The sequence below is a fragment of the Triticum urartu genome, chromosome 2A, assembly GCF_056163025.1.
Source record: "Triticum urartu cultivar PI428250 chromosome 2A, HENAU_Tu73, whole genome shotgun sequence".
Taxonomy (NCBI): domain Eukaryota; kingdom Viridiplantae; phylum Streptophyta; class Magnoliopsida; order Poales; family Poaceae; genus Triticum; species Triticum urartu.
Genome location: NC_141874.1, coordinates 44,872,232 through 44,886,761, shown reverse-complemented (window position 1 = coordinate 44,886,761; position 14,530 = coordinate 44,872,232). Strand labels below are relative to the sequence as shown.

Sequence of the window (14,530 nt, the reverse complement as noted above, 5' to 3'; positions counted from 1 at the left end):
GGGATGCAGCCTCCAACGGGGCAGTAGGACCGTCACGATCACCTATGTAATAATCATATAAAAAGTTTAGTGTTTTTGTTATTGTGCAACCAGCACTGATGTTCTGTGCAACCACACAGTACATTTTGTGCAATTAACTGGTTGCTGTGTGCAAGTTAAGTTGAAAAAAACACCTGCAGTAGCACGACCTGTCATGGTACTTGGATTATAGTCGCCTATGGGCAGAACATGAAAAACAAGTTAGATTTTTAGCTTGATCCTCAAACTAACACAGCGCACGCAACTAGGCAGCATGTTCTGTTCAACTGGGCACTATGATATGTGCAACTAAAGTCACTCACCCTAGTTTTTCTTTTGGAGTCGGTGAAGGTACTAACCTGGGTGATGAGCCCCCTGAGTCCTACCTCTAGGTCCATTGGGAGTAGCACAAAGGGCACTGCTAGTTGGGCCTGGCGGGGGAGGAGGTCTTTGAGGGTTGGCATCACCTATAGGCAGAACAGGACAAACAAGTCAGTTGTGTTTATCTTTTGATGCTCGAACTAACACAACGTGCGCAACTAGGTAGCCTGTTTGGTGCAACTGAGCATCATGATGTGTGCAACTGGAGTTACAAACCTAGTTTGATGGGGAGTTGGGGGCAGGTAATTACCTGGACGATGAGCCCCCTGAGTGCTGCCTATAGGGCCATTGGGAGGAGCACGCGGGGGAGGAGGTGGCGGAGGATGCCGTGTACAGCCAGGAAGGGGAGGAGGTCCTTGAGGGTTGACATCACCTATATCCAGAACTGGAAAAATAAGTTAGGTGTGTTATCTTGATGCTTGAACTAACACAGCGTGCGCAACTAGGCAGTATGTTCTGTCCAAGGGGCTACCATGGTGTGTGCAACTGGGCACAATGATGTGTGCAACTGAAGTTACACACCTAGTTAGATCAGGAGTTAGGGCAGGTAATTACCTGGATGATGAGCCCCCTGATTGCTGCCTGGAGGTGGAGGAGGTCCTCAAGGGTTGCCATCATCTGATAGCCCCGTTGCAGCAGTAGGTTTTTTCTTTTTCCTGGACTTGTTCAGGTGGCCGATCTCGGTACGTGCTGCACGCATATGCTTGTATACAATAGCTTGTGCTGGATCAGAACCACTCGCAAACTTTGCTAGTTTCTGAAAATCGTATATCATGTTCCTCTCCCTTATCTGCTTCTTTGATTGAGGAGGCATTTCATCCGGTTGCTCATAACCAGTCCCTGGCGCACTAGGTACAGCAGTAGGTGTCCACCGTCTTAGTAGGTACCTTTCCGGTATGACATCAACTCCAACATGGGTGAACACCTTGAGGATGTGGCAACAGAGGATGCCGTCCTTGTCCATTTTACAGCACTCACACAAATAGGAACCCTCCTCCACCCTTGCCTGCACCAAGTAGTTTCGAGAACCATATTTGGCAACAAATTCCTGGTTCGGTCTGAGCTCAAATACATCAGCACCAACTTGGAATGCATTATAACGTCCAATCAGCTCAAACTCTTCTCTGAACTTGCGGTAAAGGTCCCTAGTATAGGTTTTGTAAGCTTGCTTCTCTATTGGGAAGTTGGACCACAACTCAATCTCAAGGTGTTCTGTCCTATAATCATTGCAGCCTTCCTTGGCAAGGATGTGGTTCTGGAATTTTTCATATTGCTTGACGAAGTTCAGCATTGAGTTGTGTGGGTTCACATATCTTTTCAGGACGGCGTTGAACCCCTCACTACGCTGTGTAGACTATAGGAAGGGGAAGAACCTGTGTTTGAAGTAGCATGGCACCCAAGTTGACCTGTATTCGTACAACTTCTCAAAGTGCGTGTGTGTCATAGCCTCATACTTCATCATTAACCCAGCCCAATCCTGCTCAAACTCGTCTATAGTGAAGCTGAAGTCAACACACTTGTTGAAATCATCAGAGAGTCCTGGATTCAGGCACAGCAGCCAACCAACCTTTTCCTGAGCCTTTTTCATGATGTGCCATCGACAACAGTGATGCACGGTGGTTGGAAAGATGCTCTGTATTGACTGCCTCATTGCACCATCCTGATCGGTGATGAAGTTGTCAGGAGGTTTGCCATCCATAGCCTCTAGGAATGCTCCAAAGACACAATCAAAGCTCGATGCCAACTCCTGCCTCACAAACGCGCAACCCAGCATGAAAGATTGGCCATGTCGGTTTATTCCTATGAAGGGCGCGAACGGCATATTGTACATGTTGGTCATGTATAACATCCCAAATTTTCAATTTGGAATGTTATACATTAGATCATCATTGCATACCATATTTTATTTTGCATTTTGGTTGATCCTAGAAAATTCTACGCAACTCAATGACCCACGGAGAGAGTTGGGGATTTCGTTATTTTCATATTTGAGTTTTCTCAAATTTTGAGAATAGGATCATTTGATTTTATCATCAATTATTTCTATTACAAAAATATGAGAGAGGGAATAAAATGACTTTCCCAAAATAAAGAAATATTGAGGATTTAATAAAAAAAATCAAATAAGATTTTATTTCGGAGTTTTTCGGTGTTTTATTTGAATTTAGGAAAAATGTGCGTTTTTCAAAATTGCATTTAGGTCCGAAATAAATGTTCAACTTGTGCAGCTTGATTCTAGAAGCCCGTGAAAATTTATTTCGGAATTTTTGGAGTCCGTTTAGTATTTCTTTTTATTTTTCTTCTGCGCGTAATTATTTAAAAAAACGCGCACCGACCTAGGACCGTGTCCGACTAGGACTCCCGGCCCGTTAAGCTATTTAAGCCGGGGGGAGGCCCAGCCAGAGCTAACCCTAGCCCGAGCCGTCCCCAGCTCCCGTCGCCACCGCCGCCGCCGCGCCGCCTCGCCGCCGCCGCCGCCCCGCCGCCGCCACCCCGCCGCCGCCGCCGCAGCACGCTCACCGAGGTTCGCTACCGCCTCGAAATCTGCGCCGGTTTTTTTATTTTTTTCGAAAAACCGTTTGGTTTTTCCATCGGTTTTTTTAGATTCGGTTTTTTAAATAGATTGGTTTTTCCGGTTTATTTAAATAGCGAGCGTTCGTCCGTTCGTTCGTTCCAGCGAACGTTCATCGTTTTTCTTTTTCTCGGATTAAATCCGTGATTTTTCTGATCGCGATTCCTGATCTGATTTCCTTTTTAGTTTATCTTTTCGCTCGTTTATCGGAATCAGACGATTCAAGCGCCTAGAGTTTCGTCTCGAAACCCTCTATCCGTTTAACCAACTTAAACAAGATTTGGTTACTGTAAAATTTGCCCTAGATCCAGATTAGTAGAACGAAGTTGTTTTCTTTTGCCGTTTGACTTTCATTGCTTCGTTCGATTTGATTTTTTTGCCAACCGGAGTTCTTAAGTTGAACCTTCTGCTTAGACCTCTTATTTGAGTTTTACCTGTGCATTAGATGAGTACTTATTTTATGCTTGTTTGTTTGTCTGCGATAGAATACCCGGAGTGCGCCGCCTGTTACTTCGAATCTCTAGGTTTCGCGGATCATCAGCAAGGCAAGTAACACTTTGATCTTACATTTTCTACTACCCAGTTTTATTGCATTAGATCAATCCTCACACATTGCATGGTTAGGATCTAATTAAATTGTGGGATGGGAAGTAGATGGGGTAGTACCTATTACCTGTTTATTATCAAACCTTTGGGAGTTACTTCCGCGTTTGCTTATTATGCCATGCTATGCTAGTAGACGTGGGTTGGGTGAGTGATATCCATGACAGATGTGAGTTTTGTTAATTAATGGTTTATCTAAGGTGGCAACTTAAACACACATCTGGGTGGATTGAGGCACCTGGGTATTCCAGGACTTGCCTGTTTTCTTTTGGACCGCCACCCAGGCTCAAAGGGATCATGAGATTATTCATACTAGAAACTTCCGTGTGCAGCCACAAGCTCTTATGGGCTCTAGCATAGTTGACTAAGTCATGCAAACTCTTACAGTGGTAGACTAGCAGATGTAGGGGATGTAGGTGGTACGGTCTACCCGTTCGTAAGGTGCTAGCGCTTCTGAAAGACTATGTCTCGGTCATTCGTCTTCTCAAACACCATGTAGTGCGAGAAACCAAACGGAGGCGATCGAGTCTTGTGGGGAAAAGTGCGCAAACCTCTACAGAGTGTAATAAACTAATGATGGTTAGCTGTGTCCCCGGTTATGGACATCTTGAGTATCTAGTACCTGGATTATCGTGTGAATCTCAACGTGTTACTCTAAATTAATTTTGTTGGGTTATGTTTAATGATGATGCTTAATTGGGATTGAGAATGCTGTCAACCATTCTCAATGTTTAAAAACTACCATGATAGTTAAATAAATTTATTCCTTTGTAGTAGGAAAAAATTGGCTTTACGCAAAACTGTAACCATAGAGCTTTCCACCAGCCAAATATGCATTTAGTACAGCCGTTTCATTCCATTACTCTCTATGTGTTACATTGCCAGCATATTCCATGTGCTGACCCGTTTCGGGCTGCAACGTTAATGTTGCAGACTTTTCAGACGATGATTAAGGAGTTTTTAGGTCGTGGTTCTATACTCAGTGATGCCGTTGGAGTTGATGGACTCACTTATCTTTCAAGCCTTCCGCTGTTATCGTTATTAGATGGCCTTAAGCCATATTTATTGTAATAAGTTCTCTATTGAGACACTCGATGTAATAAGTGTGTGATTGCTACTCTGCTATAAATCCTCCGAGTATTGTGTGGTGTCAGCATTACTGATCCAGGGATGACACTGGAGCACAGAGATCAAACTATTTGAGGTCTGGTCGCTACAGAGATGGTATCAGAGCCAGGTTGACTGTAGGACACGACCACTAAGCTAAAAGACCTAGATCACTATTCTCTCTCTTCTCTTTTGACTTCTCATCTTTTCTACTCTTTTAGGATGGCGGATGCAAGGAACAAGTTTACACAACCGGATGAAGATACACCCTTTGGACGTCACTTGAAGGAAGCCACTAGATACTTGAATATAGGAGTACCAAGCTTCACAGGAACCTACAACGCCACTTTACCTGAAGAAGAGCGCTGGATGATTCAAGTTCAAGTTCCAGGAAGGACGTTCATGCCCGTCACTGAGCCCATAGAGTTTTCTTTTGATGCACCAACTTAGAGTCTAGGAAAGAGCATGGCAGCTCACATCGCCATGGGACGCATTGGAGAAGTATACTGCAAGGATCTCAAGGATACTATCTACCAGATTTGTGGGCGCCGAGATGAACACTGGGAGATGATCAGCACCAAGAAGGATAGATCAATCGCAGCTTTTATCTAGGAGTTAAACCAGCACATTCGACGACAGGAGAACTAGATGTGTGCCGACATGATAGATCTGAAGAAGGCTAAGACTAGAATCAAGGAACTGGAGGAAGAACTCAAGGCTACACGTGAAGATTTTGAAGAGGAAATTGAAGTATTGGTGGAGAAGAATGACGACCTGATCAAGAAGATTGGAATATTTATGGGAGGCCCTACGCCAGTAGATGAAGACGAAGAACCCAAGGAGATTAGCCCGGAAGACTACATCATCATCGACGACACCGATTCGGATCCAGATAGTAGCGATGATGACTATGTTGATGAAGCTGGAGCAGATATCATGGAGTCTGCAACCGAAGAATATTTCTAGTAGACCACCTCATCAGTAGTAGTAGTCCACCATGTAAATATAGTAGTCCGAGCACTTTTGCGATAGTTAGATCGATTGTATGCCCTTGTTTGATTGATTGAAGTGAATTGTTTGCTTTTGCCTCATGTGCATATGGGTAGTGTTTTCTCTTTAGAGCCCCTCTATTCTTACCTCTCATCTTTTCTAAACCCTCTCATGCCTCCGAGACGTGACCCCAAATTCACCTTTCCACCGGAGCTCACCCAGTTGATCCAGCAACAGAACACATTGATGCAGTTGCTAGTCCAGAATCAGAATCAAGGGAACAGCAACAACAACCCACCACCACCACCTGTTGATCACTTAGCCCGTTTTCATAGGCTGAATCCGCCGGTGTTTTCTAGTAGCACCGAGCCGATAGTAGCAGATGATTGGCTCCGCAAGACAACTAGGGAATTGACCACAGCAGAATGCATAGATGCAGAGAAGGTGAAGTTGCCGCACATCATCTAGAAGGACCCGCAGCATCATGGTGGGAGAATTTCATAGCCACTTTCCCTGTCGACACTGTCACATGGGACCAGTTTCAGCAGGCTTTTCGTACTGCCCATGTTTCAGTAGGAGCTATGACCATGAAGAAGCGTGAGTTTCGCAACTTGCGCCAAGGAGGACGGACAGTTGGCCAGTATGTGGAGGACTTTAGTAAGTTAGCACGTTATGCCCCAGATGACGTTGCTACGGATGCAGCTAAGCAGGAGAAGTTTCTGGAAGGACTGAATGATGAGTTGAGCATGCAGTTGATGGTAGCCACCTTCAACAACTACCAGGAGTTGGTAGACCATGCTCTTATGATTGAAGGGAAGCAACAGCAAATTGAGAACCGCAAGAGGAAGTATGGTCAAGGGAAGTACAATTCAGGAGCTCAGCAGAAGCCACGTTTTACCCCTAGACCGGGAGGACATTTTCAGCATACCCATGGAGGAGGTAGCTCGCACAATCACAATGGCACCAAGAATGGTAATGGCAATGGAGGAAGCAACGGCCAGAATCGCACCAACCCATCAACCCCAGCCAAGAGCCAAGTCACTTGCTTTAAGTGTCAGAAGACCGGACATTATGCCAATGAATGTCCTGAAGGCCAAAATGGCAATGGAAGTTCTGGGAAGAAGCCGAACCCTTTCAACAGGGGACAGGTGAACCACGTTAGTGTGGAGGAGGTTGAAGCTCAGCCCGATGCAATAATAGGTAAGTTTTTGGTTAAGTCATTTACTGCACTCGTTCTTTTTGATACTGGTGCATCGCATTCATACATCTCAAGGGGATTTGTGGATAAGTATAACCTATCAACCCAAGCCCTTAGGTCACCCATGTTAGTAACCTCGCCTGGAGCAGAGTATGTGGCTAGTCTATGGTGTGATCGGTTACCATTAAGGATTGGTAACTATGTTTTTCCCTCAGACCTAATAGTATTGGAATCCCAAGGATTGGATGTGATATTAGGCATGGATTGGTTATTAAAGTATGAAGGGAATATTGAATGTGCTAGTAAGTCAATTTTGCTTACCACCCCAGAAGAGAGAAGGATCAAGTATGTATCCCGGCATGTGCCAAAGAGGACTCAAGTAAATTGCCTAATAGGAGTTGTGCAGGAGGAAGTACTAGTGGTAAGGGATTTCCCTAAAGTATTTCCCGAAGAGTTGCCAGGCATGCCACCGGATAGAGATATTGAGTTTTTGATTGAGCTATTGCCAGGCACAGGGCCAATATCAAAGAGACCATATAGGATGCCAGCAAAGGATTTGGTGAAAATTAAGAAGCAGATTAAGGAGTTACTGGATAAGGGATATATTCGCCCAAGTTCTTCACCTTGGGGATCGCCAGTACTTCTAGTGGAGAAGAAGGATGGATCATTAAGGATGGTTGTTGATTATCGAGGATTGAATGAAGTAACGATCAAGAACAAGTACCCACTACCAATGATCAATGATCTGTTTGATCGATTACAAGGAGCTAAGGTATTTTCCAAGATCGATCTGCGATCAGGATACCACCAGTTGAAGATTCGAGAACAGGATATTCCGAAGACAACTTTTACCACCATGTATGGGCTGTACGAGTATACCGTTATGTCATTTGGTCTGACTAACGCACCTGCCTATTTTATGAACATGATGAACAAAGTGTTTATGGAGTTCTTGGATAAGTTCGTCATAGTGTTCACTGATGATATCCTGGTTTATTCGAAGAATGAAGAGGAGCATAAGGAGCATTTGCGTTTGGTTCTTGGAAAACTCAGAGAACATCAATTATATGCGAAGTTCAGCAAATGTGAGTTTTCGTTGAAGGAAGTAGGATTCCTGGGACACGTTATATCTGGAGAAGGTATAGCAGTTGATCCCACTAAAGTTGATACCGTGACCAAGTGGGAAGCCCCAACAACAGTTGAAGAGATCCGGAGTTTTCTTGGACTCGCAGGATACTACCGGAGATTTATTGAGAATTTCTCAAAGATTGTGAAGCCTATGACTGAGTTGTTAAAGAAAGATACCAAGTTCATATGGACAGAGGAATGTGAGGCTAGTTTTCAGGAGTTGAAGAAACGCTTGGTTACCTCACCAGTGTTGATTTTGCCAGACCAGACCAAGGATTATGAGGTGTATTGCGACGCTTCACGTCGAGGACTTGGAGCAGTGCTCATGCAGGAAGGGAGAGTTGTTTCATATGCCTCAAGACAACTGAAACCTCATGAGTTGAATTATGCCACGCATGATTTGGAGTTAGCAGCCGTAGTGCATGCTTTGAAAACATGGAGGCATTTCCTCATTGGAAACAATTGTGAGGTGTACACGGATCATAAGAGTTTGAAGTACATTTCCACACAGAAGGAGTTGAATCTCAGGCAAAGGAGATGGTTGGAGCTCATCAAGGATTATGATATGAAATTGCATTATCACCCCGGAAAGGCTAATGTAGTAGCTGACGCATTAAGCCGTAAGAGCCATGTCAATACGTTAATGATGGGAGAAATACCCAAGGAGTTAGCAGAAAATCTTCGTGAACTATGTTTGGAAATAGTTCCGAGTGGCTATGTAGCAGCATTGGAGATTCAGTCAACTTTGATGGATAGAATCAGGAAAGCTCAGAAGACTGACAAAGAGATTGCCGCTATAAAGGAGAAACTGAGCAAAGGAAAAGTTAAAGGATTCGTGAGGATGAGCACGACACCCTATGGTTTGAAGACCGCGTTTACGTGCCCAATGACCCGGAGATCAGGAAGTTGATTTTGCAAGAGGCACACGACTCACCATATTCAATTCACCCAGGAAATACCAAGATGTATTTGGATCTGAAGGATATTTTCTGGTGGACCGGAATGAAGAAGGATATTGCGGAGTATGTAGCAGTTTGTGATGTATGTTAGAGAGTAAAGGCAGAGCATCAGAAGTCAGCAGGATTGTTACAACCATTGGCGATACCCGAATGGAAGTGGGATAAGCTAGGCATGGATTTTATCACGGGATTGCCCAGGACTCGTTCAGGCTATGACTCGATTTGGGTTGTAGTCGATCGATTGACGAAAGTAGCTCATTTCATCCCAGTAAAGACCACTTACACCAGTGCTAAGTTGGCAAAAATATACATGACCAGGATCATATGTTTGCATGGAGTTCCAAGGAGTATCGTATCAGATAGAGGAACCCAGTTTACCTTAAAGTTCTAGAAGCAGTTGCATGAAACTTTGGGTACCAGGCTAGAATTCAGTACAGCTTTTCATCCATAGACAGATGGACAGACCGAGAGAGTCAATCAGATTTTGGAGGATATGTTGAGAGCTTGTGCGCTAGATTATGGATCTAGTTGGGACGATAATTTGCCATATGCAGAGTTCTCTTACAACAACAGTTACCAAACCAGTTTGAAGATGGCCCCTTTCGAAGCCTTGTACGGAAGGAGGTGCAGGACACCGTTGTCATGGGACGAAGTTGGAGACCGCCAGTTGTTTGGACCTGACTTGATTAAAGAGTCTGAACAGAAGGTGAAGTTGATTTGCGATAGGCTCAAGATAGCCCAGTCCAGGCATAAAAGTTATGCAGATTCTAAATGCAAGGAGACAGTTTACGAAGTCGGAGATAGAGCTTATCTTCGAGTATCTCCACTTCGGGGAACAAAGTGTTTTGGAGTTCAAGGGAAGTTAGCACCACGATTTGTAGGACCATATCGAGTTTTGGAGCGTATGGGAGAAGTGGCCTACAAGTTGGAATTGCCTGAAGGATTGTCAGGAGTTCATGATGTGTTCCATGTTTCTCAGTTAAAGAAATGTCACGCGGAGATGGCTGACATACCTCTGAGAGACACAGTGCCCTTGGAAACTATTCAGCTGGATAACGATTTGACGTACGAGGAGAAACCAATTAAGATTCTCGAGTTTGCCAGCCGAGTTACTCGCAGCAAGGTTATCAAGTTTTGCAAAGTTCAGTGGAACCACCACACGGAGGATGAAGCCACCTGGGAGCGAGAGGAAGATTTGCTCAAGGACCACCCTCACCTATTTTCTAACCAACTCGAATCTCGAGGGCGAGATTCATCTTAAGGGGGGTAGGTTTGTAACATCCCAAATTTTCAATTTGGAATGTTATACATTAGATCATCATTGCATACCATATTTTATTTTGCATTTTGGTTGATCCTAGAAAATTCTACGCAACTCAATGACCCACAGAGAGAGTTGGGGATTTCGTTATTTTCATATTTGAGTTTTCTCAAATTTTGAGAATAGGATCATTTGATTTTATTTTATTTTATCATCAATTATTTCTATTACAAAAATATGAGAGAGGAAATAAAATGACTTTACCAAAATAAAGAAATATTGAGGATTTAATAAAAAAAATCAAATAAGATTTTATTTCGGAGTTTTTCGGTGTTTTATTTGAATTTAGGAAAAATGTGCATTTTTCAAAATTGCATTTAGGTCCCAAATAAATGTTCACCTTGTGCGGCTTGATTTTAGAAGCCCGTGAAAATTTATTTCAGAATTTTTGGAGTCCGTTTAGTATTTCTTTTTATTTTTCTTCTGCGCGTAATTATTAAAAAAAACGCGCACCGACCTAGGGCCGTGTCCGACTAGGACTCCCGGCCCGTTAGGCTATTTAAGCCGGGGGCAGGCCCAGCCAGCCGCCGCCGCCGCCGCGCCGCCTCGCCGCCGCCGCCGCCGGACGCCGCCGCCGCCGCACGCTCGCCGAGGTTCGCCGCCGCCTCGAAATCCGTGCCGGTTTTTTATTTTTTTTTCGAAAAACCGTTCGGTTTTTCTGTCGGTTTTTTTAGATTCTTTTTTTTAAATAGATCGGTTTTTCCATCGGTTTTTTTAGATTCGGTTTTTTAAATAGATTGGTTTTTCCGGTTTATTTAAATAGCGAGCGTTCGTCCGTTCGTTCGTTCCAGCGAACGTTCATCGTTTTTCTTTTTCTCGGATTAAATCCGTGATTTTTCTGATCGCGATTCCTGATCTGATTTCCTTTTTAGTTTATCTTTTCGCTCGTTTATCGGAATCAGACGATTCAAGCGCCTAGAGTTTCGTCTCGAAACCCTCTATCCGTTTAACCAACTTAAACAAGATTTGGTTACTGTAAAATTTGCCCTAGATCCAGATTAGTAGAACGAAGTTGTTTTTTTTCGCCGTTTGACTTTCGTTGCTTCGTTCGATTTGATTCTTTTTGCCAACTGGAGTTCTTAAGTTGAACCTTCTGGTTAGATCTCTTATTTGAGTTTTATCTGTGCATTAGATGAGTACTTATTTTATGCTTGTTTGTTTGTCTGCGATAGAATACCCGAAGTGCGCCGCCTGTTACTTCGAATCTCTAGGTTTCGCGGATCATCAGCAAGGCAAGTAACACTTTGATCATACATTTTCTACTACCCAGTTTTATTGCATTAGATCAATCCTCACACATTGCATGGTTAGGATCTAATTAAATTGTGGGATGGGAAGTAGATGGGGTAGTACCTATTACCTGTTTATTATCAAACCTTTGGGAGTTACTTCCGCGTTTGCTTATTATGCCATGCTATGCTAGTAGACGTGGATTGGGTGAGTGATATCCATGACAGATGCGAGTTTTGTTAATTAATGGTTTATCTAAGGTGGCAACTTAAACACACATCTGGGTGGATTGAGGGACCTGGGTATTCCAGGACTTGCCTGTTTTCTTTTGGACCGCCACCCAGGCTCAAAGGGATCATGAGACTATTCATACTAGAAACTTCCGTGTGCAGCCACAAGCTCTTATGGGCTCTAGCATAGTTGACTAAGTCGTGCGAACTCTTACAGTGGTAGACTAGCAGATGTAGGGGATGTAGGTGGTACGGTCTACCCGTTCGTAAGGTGCTAGCGCTTCTGAAAGACTGTCTCGGTCATCCGTCTTCTCAAACACCATGTAGTGCGAGAAACCAAACGGAGGCGATCGAGTCTTGTGGGGAAAAGTGCGCAAACCTCTACAGAGTGTAATAAACTAATCATGGTTAGCCGTGTCCCCGGTTATGGACATCTTGAGTATCTAGTACCTGGATTATCGTGTGAATCTCAACATGTTACTCTAAATTAATTTTGTTGGGTTATGTTTAATGATGATGCTTAATTGGGATTGAGAATGCTGTCAACCATTCTCAATGTTTAAAAACTACCATGATAGTTAAATAAATTTATTCCTTTGTAGTAGGGAAAAATTGGCTTTACGCAAAACTGTAACCATAGAGCTTTCCACCAGCCAAATATGCATTTAGTATAGCCGTTTCATTCCATTACTCTCTTTGTGTTACATTGGCAGCATATTCCATGTGCTGACCCGTTTCCGGCTGCAACGTTAACGTTGCAGACTTTTCAGACGATGATTAAGGAGTTTTTAGGTCGTGGTTCTATACTCAGTGATGCCGTTGGAGTTGATGGACTCACTTATCTTCCAAGCCTTCCGCTGTTGTCGTTATTAGGTGGCCTTAAGCCATATTTATTGTAATAAGTTCTTCATTGAGACACTCGATGTAATAAGTGTGTGATTGCTACTCTGCTATTAATCCTCCGAGTACTGTGTGGTGTCAGCATTACTGATCCAGGGATGACACCGGAGCACAGAGATCAGACTGTTTGAGGTCTGGTCGCTACATCATGTAGGTGGTGTCAAACGATATGCAATCGTGGTACGCCTCCGCATAAGCTTTTCGAGCTAAGCCATCCACCCAAAATATGTTGACAACTCTGTCCTCTTCATCATATTTCACCTTATAGAAGAAGTCTGGATCGGTTTTTTGTATATCCTTGAAGTGCGCAATTGTCTCAATCAGATCACCCTGCTTTGTGTTATCTCTACGAAAACTTGTACAAAGATTTGTTATTGCCTTTGGTCCGAACGACACCATCATCTCAGATCCATAGAACTCTGCCATTACATGCATCATTCGTCCTGCATAATACAAAAACAAACAGTATATCCTTTTTGTAGTTGCACAAATGCGCACATCCAGCTGCACAGTAATAGGACACGTGTTGGCACAGAAGACAATCGCAGGAAATGGACACCTAGCTGCACCTTTTTAAAAACACTTTGCAGTTTTTGCATACAGGACATTGTGTAGTTTTACAGTAAAGACAATCTAGTTGCACAAGAAGCACCAAAAGTAATATACAAAAAGCATGGGAAGTTGGAAACCAGTTGCACAGTTAAGCCATTTCAGTTGCACAGTAGTACCATAACAGTTGCACACTGGACTGCCTAGAGGGAAACTTAATTCTTCAAGGGATATAGAAAAACACCACACCTGTAGTCAAGTTGCAGTTATACAAGATGCGCAGAAACTCCTTTTCATCAGGTGAGATGCCTTGGTGGGATCTCAAGTATTTGGACAATGAAGGTTTGTTCACGAGCGGATGATTGTGGTCACGAACAAAGTGCATCACCTCCCATCGCCCATATATGAGCTTCACCAACATTTTCGCCTTGCATTCAGTTTGCTTTATTGTCTCACGTTTGCGCTTCTTCTTCTTCTTACTTGTACCAGCCTCCTCTTCAGCAAATATTGGAGGTTCTTCTTCCATCTCCTCATCACTGTTAACAGATTTTGGATCTGGAATAGGGTCTAGGACAGGAGGAGCCTCAGCTCCTCCATCATCAGCTTTGGGCTTCTTGAACTTGTTGCAGCAAAACTGTTGTTTTATCAATTCATTGGTGCGGGGTGTCCGTCTATAGGTGTTCATCTTGATAGAGAAACCCATCCGTAGTGCGTAGATGTTGTAGTGATCCTTAGCAATTTGAAGGCTGTCAAACCTCATGCCAACATAGGGTTCCATAGGTTGAGAACCAGCCTCATCCTCTCCTTCTTCTACTTGCACAGCTCTGTCAACAGCCCCAGCTCCTAGCTCAGTCCTGGTTGGACCAGGAACATTTGCCTCGGTTCTTGTGTCATCAAGAGTATGGCTCTCTGACTATAAAGACACCACTACAGGGGCACCATGGGCTGATGACTGGCCTGCCACATTGTCTTGGCCCGTAGGGTTACCATCACGACTTGCCTGCGTGTAGTAAACAGATCGATCATTTTCTGTCCAATTTCCTTGTTGTATGCTGGGTTGCTGCTGATCCATATCATGAGGAAGCTCATTGAGATCTGGAGGCAACTCATTGAGATCAAGCATTTTTTTCCTTGTTTTTGGATGCTGCCACACACTCCCTGCACATATAAAAAAGAAGAAATTGATGTCATCAGTTGGTAACCACAGAAAAAGAGCGTTTCAAACAACCTAAAAACTTAGTAAATAGGCAGTTGCACACCATTTTGTGATAATCTTAGTTCCAAAAGCAACATGACTGTAGCATAATCTTTATTATAACAGTTATGAAATTTTTTGTTTGCACA

General features: G+C 43.6%; 1 pseudogene; it reads right to left on the bottom strand.

Moving 5' to 3' along the window:
- Positions 1-1,000: 1,000 nt before the first annotated feature.
- LOC125532866 (protein FAR1-RELATED SEQUENCE 5-like) lies at positions 1,001-14,058 on the bottom strand (annotated as a pseudogene).
- Positions 14,059-14,530: the final 472 nt, after the last annotated feature.